This window comes from Falco cherrug, chromosome 2 (assembly GCF_023634085.1).
Source record: "Falco cherrug isolate bFalChe1 chromosome 2, bFalChe1.pri, whole genome shotgun sequence".
In the NCBI taxonomy this organism is placed as follows: Eukaryota; Metazoa; Chordata; class Aves; order Falconiformes; family Falconidae; genus Falco; species Falco cherrug.
In genome coordinates, this window is record NC_073698.1 from 113,788,022 (window position 1) to 113,800,029 (window position 12,008).

The 12,008-nt window shown below is 54.0% G+C and overlaps 1 protein-coding gene across 1 annotated transcript in view; it reads right to left on the reverse strand.

Annotated features, from left to right (window-relative positions):
- Nucleotides 1-11,613, reverse strand: part of BCL9 (BCL9 transcription coactivator) — a 61,372-nt gene extending 49,759 nt beyond the window's left edge. Inside the window, exon 1 of the mRNA XM_055702264.1 lies at nucleotides 11,361-11,613. The gene's annotated coding sequence lies outside the window, so the exon portion shown is untranslated. The remainder of the gene's footprint in view (nucleotides 1-11,360) is intronic.
- Nucleotides 11,614-12,008: the final 395 nt, after the last annotated feature.

Genomic DNA, 12,008 nt, shown 5'->3' on the forward strand with positions numbered 1-12,008 from the left:
AGTCCCGTATCAGCACTTCAGTATGCAGTGTACAAATATTTACTGTCACCAGCAGCCTGCAAAGAGAGGCCGTCTCAGATGGACCTCCCCAGGGGCATCTGGAGGGGATGACAGAGTTTTGAGTCAGTGACCTAAGATCCAGGCTTGGGAAGCTCGCTGGCAGTCACAGTTCAGTATGTCCTCCTTGCAGACAGGTTCTCTCAGTTATTTTCAAACACCAGTTTGGGGGGTTTAACACTTCTTTTTTTTTTTTCCAGAGCAAATCCCATACTCTTATCCAGGGTCTGCCTACACGCAGAGGTCCAGTTGGTGGGTAGCCCTGTATGGCCCTATAAGGTCAACCCTGTATGTGAAAAGAAGAGGCACAAAGCGCAAGGAAACGGGCCAGAAATAATCAGACTCTCATTCTCCCAGCAAGCCAGCTACCAGAAAACAGCCAGGATCCCAGCAGCAAGATGGCAGGAGAGTGGGGAGCCTGCCCCTGTTCCCTCCCAGCCTGAACATCTGGGTTTGTACCAGCTGCATTTCCAAAAGGAAAGCAAAGGGGCTGCTGCTTACTGCTGGCAGCTGCCAGGTCCGTATCCTCAGCCCTCCCAAGAGCCCTGGCTCAGGCTCTTGTTGCGCAAGGCAAAGATGCATCCCTAAGTCTGAGGTTTAGAAACAAGATGCATTTATTTGTTATTATTTTCAGTTATCTAGAGTGCGGTAAAGGTCAGAACACTTATCTTCTGGGTCTGGTCCCTGCTCCCACTCATGTGATTCAAAACCAATTGAATGCTTTTTTTTTTCATACTTCTCAGACAGAAAAAATCCAGTGGGAATGAAACCTGATACAGGGCATTTTCTAAAGAGGATCTGTGGGAAACAAGGATCCACCGCAATGGGAGGAAGGGGAGGCTTGTAGGCATTCCTGGGGACCTCCTCCCCATTAGACACAATGAAACATGAATAAAGATGGGTGGGGAGGCCACAGCTTTTTACCTAAGTTTTAACCTAAGCTCATCTCGAGGACTGGAGTGGACGTATCACCTACATGACAGCCCCAGCGCTGCCTTTGGGGTGACAAGACTCAAGGACAAAGCTGAATGTCCTGTGCCCTGTGCACGGGCTGCTCCATAATCTTCAAGATTAATTTATGCAAAACACGGGAAGACGTGCTTTTTCCTTTTGCAGTGAATGACTTCATTAACCTTTCAGGAGCTTGCCAACAGTGAAGTAGAAGCAATGGGAAAATCACTCTTCTGGGGGAAGGGGACTTCTGCTGTGTTGCTAACAGCACGTACCTGGGAGAGGCCAAAGACCCCAGCAGATGATGGACCCTGATCCAGAAGTGCTCTGCCTTCCCCCTCTGCTCTCCCAGCCACCCTCCAGTCTCTGCCCTGCTCTTGCAATGGTCCTTCTCCCCTAGCTGCTGACAGCTTATGGCGTGACCAGAGAGACAAGAAAGCTAGATGAGAAGGCAGACTAAGGCAGAGGAACACGATTTTGGAAAGAGTCTGGAAAGAGACCTAGCCCAGAGGCAGAGCAGGAGGGAGAGAGCAGGTAAAACAGGTGAAGCAGGTACAGAGAGGGAGAGAAACAGCTGTGGGAAAAAAGGGAAAAGGTGTATGGCACCTTGCATGGAGCACGAGGGATACCATCTCAGCATGCTAAGGAAGGGTCGGTCTGTCGTAGACACAGAAGGGAGAAACTGGGAACTGTCTGGGTAGGATTGCTGAGGCTCGGCTCGTGACTTTTATGAGCCTGAGATTGAGTCATGCCTGGCAGGGGCAAATGTGGTGCTACCCAGAAATGGAGCTAAACTCCACTGGAGGCCAGAAAGTCACCATGATGCCCTGTCCTGTAGGACTCCTGATGAACTTCAATATGTGACCATCTGTGTGACTTCTTCATGCCTTGCCATCAGGAACAGCTGATGAGCCCTGATTCGGCCAGCTCTCCCATCAGCCTAGCTGCAGCCACCTCTCCCTGCCCTGGGGAAGCGACTTCTCCATGCCACATGTCCTCGTGGGAGGCAAAACACAGTCCATGAAGGGATATCCAAAAACCCACCACCTTTCAACTGTCGCTGCTGGCCAGGATCCTTGCAGCCAAAACCCCATCCCTGCAGGGAGATGGTTAAATAGTCTGCATCCACTCCAGCTGACTTGGAGGAAACTCTATCTGGAATCAGATAGTGGGACAGCCTCTGCATGGGATCAGGTGGCTCCCTCCGGCAGATGGGGAGAGGGATTCTCCCTAACTCAGTGACCCTGCTGTTCCTGTCCTGTCAAAAGAGCTACTCTTCCCCTGCTAAGCGCAGGTCTCCCAGGAACAGAGCACAGCTGTGCCAGTGGCTTGTGGGCTTCAGTGCAACTCTCCAACAAGATGCTGAGACCTTCGGTGTGAGCCCTCTCCCTCCCCCGTCACGGCTTTCCCTGGTAGAGCAGAGGGCCCTGAACTCAGCTGGGAGCGATGTGGTGGGACAACCACCCTCCTCTTGACAAGCACAGGCGTCTCCCAGCAGCCAGGCAGCACACGGTCCACGTTTTCAGGGCAGAGGGTAGGGAGTAGGACAATAGGTCAGGACCAGAACAAGTCGCGAGGCCATGTCCAAGGAGGTAAAAAGTGACGTCAGGAGACAAAATTTGTGACTACAGACTTCATCAGGCTTCCAGGCAGAAATAAAGTACTCGGTCATCGAAGTGACACCGTGCTGCAGCTCAGAACAAGACCCGAGGCAGCCCCATCCCAAGCCGGCGGCACACAAGCGCAGGGAGTCTCACCGTGTGCCGTCACAGGGCGAGCTCCACCGTGCCTGGCCAACGGCAGGGCCATGGCCGCGGCGGCAGGCTGTCCGGCCGGTACGCCTTGTCCTTCTCGCCCAGGCCCCGGCCAGCCAGCCCCACCGGCAGATCCCGTGCGGCCAGGCTGCAGGGACACACAGCTGGGGACAACGGACAGGGGTCCGTGGCAGACAGACGTGTAAGGGAGGAATTTGGGGGATAAACTAGAGAGAGGCGATAGGAAGAGTGCGCGGTGCATCAGTAGTGGGGGAGGGTAGAAGATACAGGGTGAGAGAAGAAAATGACATGAACAGAAGGAAGGGAGCTGCAAATAGAAGGGGATATGGAAACAGCAGAGAGAGACAGATTGCAAGAGCGGTGGAAGTAGAGGAGACCTAGAGGGACAGAATATAATAAGAACTCTTAAAATGAGGAGAGGGAGAGGGAGAGGGAGAGGGAGAGGGAGAGGGAGGTGGAGAGGAGGGGGAGAGGGAGAGGGAGGGGAAGGGGGAGGGGGAGGAGGAGGGGAGGGGGAGAGGAGAGGGAGGGGGAGAGGGAGGGGGAGAGGGAGGGGGAGAGGGAGGGGGAGAGGGAGGGGGAGGGAGAGGGAGAGGGAGAGGGAGAGGGAGAGGGAGAGGGAGAGGGAGAGGGAGAGGGAGAGGGAGAGGGAGAGGGAGAGGGAGAGGGAGAGGAGGGGGGGGGGAGGAATAGGGATTTATGGTCTCCCAAAGAAGGCAGATGAAAACCCTGCATATTTTTCTCCTTGGCTTTCAATGATTTTGTGGAAGCAGAGCGAAGACTTGTCATCTTCATTTTAAGAAGGGAGGAACTAAGGAGCAGAGACTGAGAGAGGCAGTCAATGAGTGAGATGGTAGAAAGGAGCTTAGCTCTCTGCTTATGAGCCTTCGGTCAAAGATACACGTGAAGAACAGTCCTGACTTCTTTTTCCTGAGCCCACCAAAGAGCCCACTACCCAAAGATGGTAGGAAGAGGGCCTGCTAGAAGAACAAGAGATAACCCAAAGAAACAGGAAAAACAGAAGCACCTGCTCTTTCTCGCCAGCACCAAAGCCTCTGAAGATCCGGACTTAGACGTATTCAGAGTACATTAACACAGAACACACCAAAACAAGCACCGTCTGAGTGCTTACATGGAGAATTACCTGCAGGGAGAAGAAGTTGCAGTGTGGGTTCAGGTACTTGCTAACCCTACCAGCTTACAGCCAGCTGCAAGGAAAACCAAAGAGGGGTGCAGGGGAGGCTGTGCGACGGGGCTCTGTTCCTGCAACACTCACTAACGTCTTCATTTGCAGCTTTTTCCTTTTTTAGGTATCTAATATTTATCCAGTTTAATTTGTACCACCTTTGCATTTCAACTGCCACTATGGTAAACAGGCTTTTTTGTGTGTACAAACCAATACCAAGCCCCCAACGCCACGTACACCCCAGCCAAATACAGTTTGTCAGAGCCCTGAATAAACCATATAATCCGGTGCCTGCTTGCACTGCCGTACACACACGGGCAAACAGAGCTTTCCAGTTACTCATTGCACACAGGAACCCAAAGGTTCCGGTATTTTCCTAACCTCAGACAACACTACTTTATGGCTTGCTAGGGCAGGAATTGTCTAGGATTCCCTCATCAATGAGTGACGAAGGTCTCTCTGCTATAAACTGATGTTAATGGCAGGTTGTGTACCTTGTTTGTTTATTGCTGAGGAGGAATGTTTGTCGTGGCTGTCAAGTTTATAAAAATATTTCCATGACTTCAGACAGCTTGGCATTTTTACATGCAGCTGAGAGAGTGGGTGAACGTACAGATGAAAAATTGAAGAAGCATTATTAAGGCAGGGAAAAGAGTATCTCCTAGCACTACCAAGACGGCTTAGAAAGGCCAGGAAGGTCAGAGATATTTCTGAATAAAATGCATTTTTTTTCCCCCTCCAGGGTTTCTGAAAAGCTGGCAATAATTAAGCATTACAACACCTTTCTGGAGTAGATAAGTCAGCTGAGGCCACCTGAGGTTAAAGGACTTGCCTGTGATCACACACAGCAAATCAGTGGCAGAGAGGAGAATTAAACCCAACAGGCTTAGCCTCCCTTGCCCGAGCCCTACACTCCTGGATGATGTCCAGATCAAAGGACAGGAGCTGTGCCCACTGTAGACCTGACTGTCAAGCACAGGTCCTCCAAGACAGTACAGCAATTGGGCGAAAAGCTGAGCGGCAGGCATCCGCCCTAACTTAAAGATGGTAATTGTGAAAACAAGTGACAGAAGGCTGGGAAGCAGTGCCTAGTTACGAACTGTGGTGCCAAGTGGATTAAATATACATCGATGGATTCAATTACAAAGAGCAGCATGCAAAATGGAAGTGACTGCAGTCAAGGACCCAGGATGGCAAGAAGTAACCCCAAAATACAATCGTGGTTTTCAGTAGGAAGCAATCCCTGCTTCCAGACCTCGTGGAGAAGGTACAGCCTTTAGTCTCCAGGGGGACTGTCCCAGGCCACCCCAGGCAGTGAGCTGACAGTGACAACCAAGCCCGAGGGCTAGTGAGAAGCCTGCAGGACTCAGGTTTAGTGGGCTGAGAGAGATCCATATCACCTAATGCCGAGAAGCCCTTTGTTATCGCTGTCACCAGAGAAGCCGGGAGAGTGAAGTGGTGGAGAAAGTGAGCTATTCCCCTTCCCTGTTCCCCCCACCCTGGCCACCCCCCACCTCGCCAGGGCAGGGATGAGATGCATCCACTGAGCGAGGAGGAGGAGGAAACCTGTTCCACGTTTTGGGGGTCCACCCTGCCCTGGGCCAGAATATTCAGACACAGCCTCAGTCACATCAATATTGAGCCCTGCATCCCTCGGTGCCCAAATGCATGTTCTGTTTTGGGGGGGGGGGGGGCTGAAAGTACCCTGAAAGAATTTGGCAGAAGGCAAGGCCAGATCCTGACACCACCGATCAACCCGATGGTTCAATAGTCCTTGTCTGCAGTGGGAAGAGCAGCTCTCCTTCTTCGTCCATGCATCTCCCCAGGATTTCAAAGACTTATGAAATTATCATTGCAAGCCCCCGCCCAACTTCCCCCTGCGCTTACCACGACACAAGCACTACCCCAATCACTAGTAATACTTTAATTTCCTCCCTCTTCTTGGAGCAAAAATAGCAAGGATAATCATTCAGCACTCCATACACACAGCTGCCACCTGAAAAATGCAGGTGAACGCAGTTAAATGGAAAGGTAAGTACAATCTCAGACCATTTTTTGTACCTGGAGAACTAGACCAGCAGTATTTTGCATGCAAGATTACAGGTCTGTGTGTAGTTGCATTTTCACATTCCATTACTGCAATTGCACACAGCCAGTTACGTGCCTTAGCAGCAGCTTACAAAAGCAATTGCTGCTAAACATACAAAATCCAGCCCCCAGATGCACACGCACAAGACTAAAAAACTGGTCCTTATTTTTCTGCTACAGAAAAAAAATGTATTTGCTAGCTGCCTGCCCCCCGCGCAAACAGCACACCAGCTTATTTCCTTGCACTTGTATTTGTATGTCAATCCACATATTCATTTGAGCCTTGCAATAACCTAAAATGTATACAGCATTTTCAATTAGAAGCTTCTCAAAAATGCAAAAAAGGCCCCAGTTTTTGCATAAAAAATTCTTCTCCCAGCAAGCAACTGTAACCACCTCTCCAGCTAGAACGTACTGTCTGTTTAAGGCTCCAGAGAAACACAGCGCTAACCCTTTAAGACAGTAAGAGATGAATACTTTTTTTCATTTAAACTATAGGGGAGTTTTACCTAGATAGACTGCAATTTCCTGAGCTAGAGTCTGGCAAAGTGCCCGGGGCTAAGACACCCCCCCCCCCCCTTCCCTCCTCCTTTTGGCAAAAATTACCACGGCGTCTTTAATAGAAGTAGTTTTTAGGGCTTTGTTTTTACAAAAGATGCTGAGACAAAACTCAGTTGTAAGCAAGCCCAGGTAGCGCAGAACCTCTTCCAAGAACTAAACTGATGTGTGACATCCTAAGCGTACTATCCCCAAACACCCTGCTGAGGGATGGTTCAGCACTGAGTCAGAGGGAAGCGGGCTGAATCACAACTAGCCATTCCTGCAAACTGCTCTCCCCACCCCCCCACCCCAAGTTTACAATCCGAGCAGTGACCAGGTTGCTGTTAGCTTGGGAAAGCTGATGAGATCACAGTCTGGGGAGATACAGCCTCAGACAGCCTCAAGTTTTTGTTAATCAGCTCCTTGTTTTGCGTGGAGACAGGGACAGCAGTTGTTATACCAGGTTTACCATATGTTTATAATATTGTTGTTATGGGAATACATGTACAGTCCATGTCACTGGCAAGTTGCGCTGTTTTCTGCTGGAAGGACAAAACAGAATTCACTGTCCAACAGAGCGCCGAGTGTGCGCATACTTCTAGCAAAATTTATCGTAGCATGAGTCACGCTTGGTGCAAAACCGCATGCTTTCTTCATGTGATGGTGTGCGAGCCCGCCGTCGCGTCTGCTCAGGGGCACGCGGCGCTTCACAGTGGTACGCGAGCCATTCAGCACGCTGCTCCTTCCCTAGGAGGTGGGCAAGGCATCACCCCCATTTCGCAGATTTCAGCAGGAAGATCGATCCCAGCTTTAAAGCGATTTGCCTAAGGCTGCCCACAAAATCAGTGTCAGGAACGCGAGCTCTGAGAGACCTCTGTGTCTGAGACCGCCAGTGCTCAAACGGGACAAGCGAAGGATCAAGCAGGGGTGACGTTAACTCAGGTACATAACTCCGCATCGCAGAGCAAAAATATTTGCTCCTCCATGTGCCCCAAAATGGTGTTTAGGGCAGTGAGTTTGCTTACAGGACAGGGGCATAATGTGTTCACATGTGTCAGACTGTTACCAAAACTATGATGCCCGAGATGCCTGCACCTTTAGGTGTAGAGCAGGGAGCATCGGCGGTGCTCGCACCTCCGTGGGTAAGAGCAATGTCGGTGGCTCGAGTGCCTCTGCCACGCAGGAGCAGCACCGAGTAACTGCTGAGGAGAAATCCGCTTGTCTGACGGCCCCACCGCCACAAAACCCAGGTTGAAGGAGCGAAATACGCTTTGTTTACTGCCAGCCCCACCAACTCCTGAGCTGCTGCCGAAGATCTCAGAGGCGAGAGCAGCTGATGGGAGCAACACACAACCAGTTCAAAGGAAAACCGATTTACCCGTTTAGTCTCCTTCTAGACATCAGCAAACAGCGTAAGAAATGGCCAACTCCCCTCCCCGCCCCCATGCCCTGCCCCCCCACCCCCCCCTCAGCCCTGACACGTTGCCATTTTCTGTCCCCGTCTCCATGCAGCTAGTCACATCCCATGCTGTAGTTGAGGAGCAGCGTGCAGGGTTTAATTGTGCACACGCTCTCCGGGGAAGGGCGGCATGGGATGCAAACGACTGTCCACAAAGGAGCGGAGGCAGGAGGCCAAGGCTGGTTACTGGCCTCGAGTCATACTTGCTGATCGGCGCGTCGAGGATTTTAAAGCGCATAGCTGATCAGATCAGCAGCTTGTCCTAGAAGGAGAAAAGTGACATAAAATATGCACAAGCCTTCCTTCTGTCCTGACAGCAGGTTAAGTTTTCAGATGATGTGGAAACAGCAGCCTGCTCTCCTCCCCCCAACATGGTCTCCTCTCGTGCCTTTGCTGCAGCGCTGCCATCTCGTTCCCGACTCCCAAGACTCCACTCCCTCCCCAGCCTTCATGCTGAGGCTCAGGCTCTGGCCAGGGGGCTCCATGCCACTGTTTTCATGCCCACTCAGCCCTCGGCCTTTCTTCTCAGCATGCCAAGCAGGGGCTCATTAGTGTTCTCTGTTGTTAAGCTTTTGTGCCTCAAGCCCATCCAGCACCAAGCCGGAACAGAAAGGGCATCAAATCCCCATCCAGGGGGGTGCAAAACTTCCCCACGCTGCCAGCCCAGCTGGAATTCAAACAGGTGATCCCAGATAGGAAAGGTGGAGCATGCACACGTGTGACCCGTGCATGCAAGAGCAGCATGCAAGCTCTGTCTGCAATGAGCAGCCTCTTCCCAAAGAGAGCAACTTCGAGTATGTCTGACCCAAGACTGGTCCCCTGCGTGTGTATGTGCATAACATTTTTATGGTGTCGATTGTGTGCACGACGTCTGTGGTATGTGCCTGTTCTGTCATGGGAACGCTGCTGCTGTGAATGGAAAAGCCAGAACATGGCACATACTAGTTTGAAGCCTTAGCCGTCATTCACATCTTAATTCGTGCTGTCGTGAAGTTGGCTGTCAAATACTACCATTACCAGGCTGATAGAATAAGCTATTATGTAAACTGAGGAAAACACAAGAATTGGGCCGTGTCTGTGCAGGAACCACGCTGTGCACGTTGCCCCTCAGGAGGAAGAATGTGCTACACAAGCAGGTGTGTTTGCACAGACTTGCTGTTTCCGAGCGTGCAGAGGGGCTGGGTACATGGGAGCATTCACCATGAAGCCTTATTTCATCCTCACACGTATTTTCACAAGGGATGGATATTTTGCCCTTCCTGTTGCCAGATACCAGCATAACGAACAGAAATCTACAAAGGCATTTGAACAGAAGGTCCCCCTACCAGAGAAACCACCTCTGGAAAAGGCAAGGCACGCGCGCTCTCTCCGTCCCCTCAGCTGCAATCCTTGTCTGAGCCACTGTCACCCCTTGAGCTCGCTACAAAAGACCTCCTCCCCCTACCAACCACCCCAAACTCCGCCGAGCCAGAAAACTCGACCTCTGTTTTCATCCATGGTGAAAAGTCCTGCTACACCGCATTCAGCTTAGCTACGCTCCATCCCTGCTCGTGTCCTGATTCAATTCAAAATTCCCCCTCTTCTTAAAGCCCTCCAAGGAGACAGTCCAAGGTCTTCCTTGGACATCCTTCCTCCCCGCTCCCCCACCTGTCTACATCCTCCCTCTGAAGGTTTTCCACCCAGCATCAGAACCGTAGGTGCCGGAGCCGCCGCCTCCTCCTCCTCCCAGGTCCAGCTGCCTGGAACAGGCATTTTTCCTCCCTACCTCACTGCCTGACAAGTCTCCTTTCAAACACGATCTGATACTTCTCCCCCTCCTGTGACGATAAACCTCAGAGTCTTTCTCCCTGCTTCTCACATACCTCCATCACTGGACTCTATCTGACTGTAAAGCGTGGGGGATAAAGGTATCATGGAAAATGTTCCAGCAAATCATGGGGGTTTGCTTTGATTCTTTTTCTGCTTATTTATTTATTTCTTGAAGGGAGGTAACAAGTCAGAGAGAAGCTGGCTGAGATTTCTGCCGTACATTTTTTTTGCAGCAGCAAGATCCTCCATCTTCCTTGCTGGATTGAATAGGGTCTCAGGACAATTTAGACTCCCTCCCCCACCTCCCATTCCCGCTCATATTCTTCAACACATGATGCTCTCCCCCCAGCCTTTGACTGGGAAAGCAGATAGCTTCACTCTCTCCCCCTCCTTCGGCTCCTGCCTCGTATAGGTTGTACCAGGACATTAGGATGACGAACATTTGTGCAGCTCAGATTCTTGTAGGTTATTTTTTAACAAAACAACTAGAATCGACACAACCTGAATGATAGCACACGACAAACTTAAAAGACCTTGCGCGGATGTACCCAGCGCACTGGGAGGCTTTCTGCGTCTCATGCCAAAAGGCAGAAAAAAATAACCCTCCAAATTTTAACCAGACCCAGCACCGATGATGTGACGAGGCCGGGCGTGAGGATGAGGGTTTCTCTCCCCTCTGCCTTTTATGTTTGTTGGTTTGTTGGGGTTTTGGGGGTGTGTTGTGTTTTGGGTTTTTTTTTTTGCTCTTGCACATTATCGACCCACCAACTGTAGGTTAACAGCCACAAAACCTCCAGGCAGGCAGCGGGCAAAGCAAGCCGGCTTCGCACCGCCGCTCTCACGCCGAGCCGGGCATTGACTTGCTGACAAACGGCGACGGGAAACACCGATGGGTTAAACCTCCCAGCATCCAGGAGGGAATAAAACACCCATGTCCCATCCCCGGGGCAGACTGCCCGGGCGTGCCCGGCTCCGGGGGGCTGGGGCAGTGACAAAAGCCCCCCCCCGCCCCCGCCGCCCCCCCCAGCCGCCGGGACAGGAGCCAACAGGTGGAAGGCGCTTTCCGTCCCTGCCGCGCTCGCTGCCGGCTCTGCCTCCCCCCGCGCTGCTCCCGGGATCGGCGGCCGGGGGGAAACTGAGGCACGGCGCGGCGGGGACGGCCGCCGACCGGCCGCGGCGAAACTTTCCGCCCCCCACCCCCCCTCCCCATCCCCTCCCCGGGCCGGGGGAGCCGGGCAGCGCCGGGGCTGACTGCGGCACAGCAGCCGCCCGCCCGCATCACACGCCGGCGCGCACACGCCGCCCCCCGCCGCCGGGCTGGCAGCCGCGCCGCGCCGAGCCGGGGGAGCCGGCAGCGGGGAGGCGGCCCCGGGGGCGGCGGCGCCAGCCATCGGTTCCCCGCCGGCAGCGCGGCGCGCAGGGCTGCCCGGGGGCGGCGGGGGCCGACCGAGCCGAGCCGAGCCGAGCCGGGGCGGGCGGCGGGGCCGGCGCTTACCTGCCTCAGGCGGCGAAGGCGCGGAGCGGCATGTCGGGGGGCGGCGGCGGGGAGCGGGACCCTGCCGGCGGCGCGGCCTGCGCTGGCCGGGCGCTAGGGCAGCATCAAGGCAACTTAGGGGGAACCCTTGCGGGGCCTATTGTCTGCGCGGGGCGGCGGGGCGGCGGGGCGGCCTCCCCCCGCGGGCGCCGCGGCGTTTGGTACGGCCCAGGCATTCATGCCAAGCGGCTTTCACACATGGAGGCTTGTCTCCAGCGGCTGCTGACAAGCCACAAACAAGACGTCCCCCTCCCTCCTCCTCCTCCTCCTCCTCCTCCTCCTCCTTCCCTCCTCCTCCTCCTCCTCCGGCCTCCTCCATGCGAACTCCCAACTCCGGTGACAGGCGGGCGGGCCGGGCCTCGCCGCCGCCTCTCCCCGCACGGCCCCGCGGGGGCAGGGGGAAGGCCGCCCGCCGCCTCCCCGGGAAAGCGGCACGGCAGGCCGCCTTCCGCCGCCCAGCCGGGCCGGGCCCGCCGGGGGGCTGCGGGGGTCCCGGCCTCCCCTCGGCCGGCGTGCCGCGCTCCGGAGGAGAGGCGAGCTGTAACCCTGCGAAGTAAATGGTACATGTCCCCCGCCACCCGCCCTGGCTGCTAGCTGTGGCCACCGTGC